The sequence below is a fragment of the Balearica regulorum genome, chromosome 32, assembly GCF_011004875.1.
Source record: "Balearica regulorum gibbericeps isolate bBalReg1 chromosome 32, bBalReg1.pri, whole genome shotgun sequence".
In the NCBI taxonomy this organism is placed as follows: domain Eukaryota; kingdom Metazoa; phylum Chordata; class Aves; order Gruiformes; family Gruidae; genus Balearica; species Balearica regulorum.
The window spans coordinates 177,665-178,174 of record NC_046215.1 but is presented as its reverse complement, the minus strand read 5'-3'; the positions used below and the strand labels follow the sequence as shown (position 1 = coordinate 178,174).

At 51.8% G+C, this 510-nt stretch overlaps 1 protein-coding gene across 1 annotated transcript in view; it reads left to right on the top strand.

Annotated features, from left to right (window-relative positions):
• Positions 1 to 510, top strand: part of LOC104631832 (uncharacterized) — a 244,583-nt gene that overhangs the window by 220,051 nt on the left and 24,022 nt on the right. The window lies entirely within an intron of this gene.

Genomic DNA, 510 nt, shown 5'->3' with positions numbered 1-510 from the left:
TCCTGGAGGAGCAAGGACGGGGGGGTGGGTGGGGGTGAGGTGGTGTGGTGTGTTCCTGATGTGCCTGTGTCTCACCACATGCAGGGCTTGTGCAGTTGGCAGCTCATCAGAGTGAAAACTGGTTAACCAGCTCGACCAAAATTTACATATTTTTGTCTCTACCTTTTTTTTTTCTGGTGGGTAAAAAAAGGTTGGGTGGGTTTTTTTTCTTAATTTCTCTTGCACTAGCTTGTGCCACGGCTCCTTTTCCTTTTCCCCAATGGGGGAGCAGCAGCATACCCCAGTTTTCCTTCCTCTATAGAAAAAAAAAACCCCTGTCTCCCCCCACCCGAGGCTCCCTGTGCCCCTCACCTTGGCATCAGGGCTGCTTTCCCCAGCAGCTTTGGGGTTATTTCGCTGTGGTCGTGGCAGGAAGCTCCCATTTGCGCCTCAATGGCCCAAGCCTGAGCGGTTATCACTGCTTTGATTTCCTGTCCCCTCCTGTTTTGTATATAATGAGGGAGCTGCGGG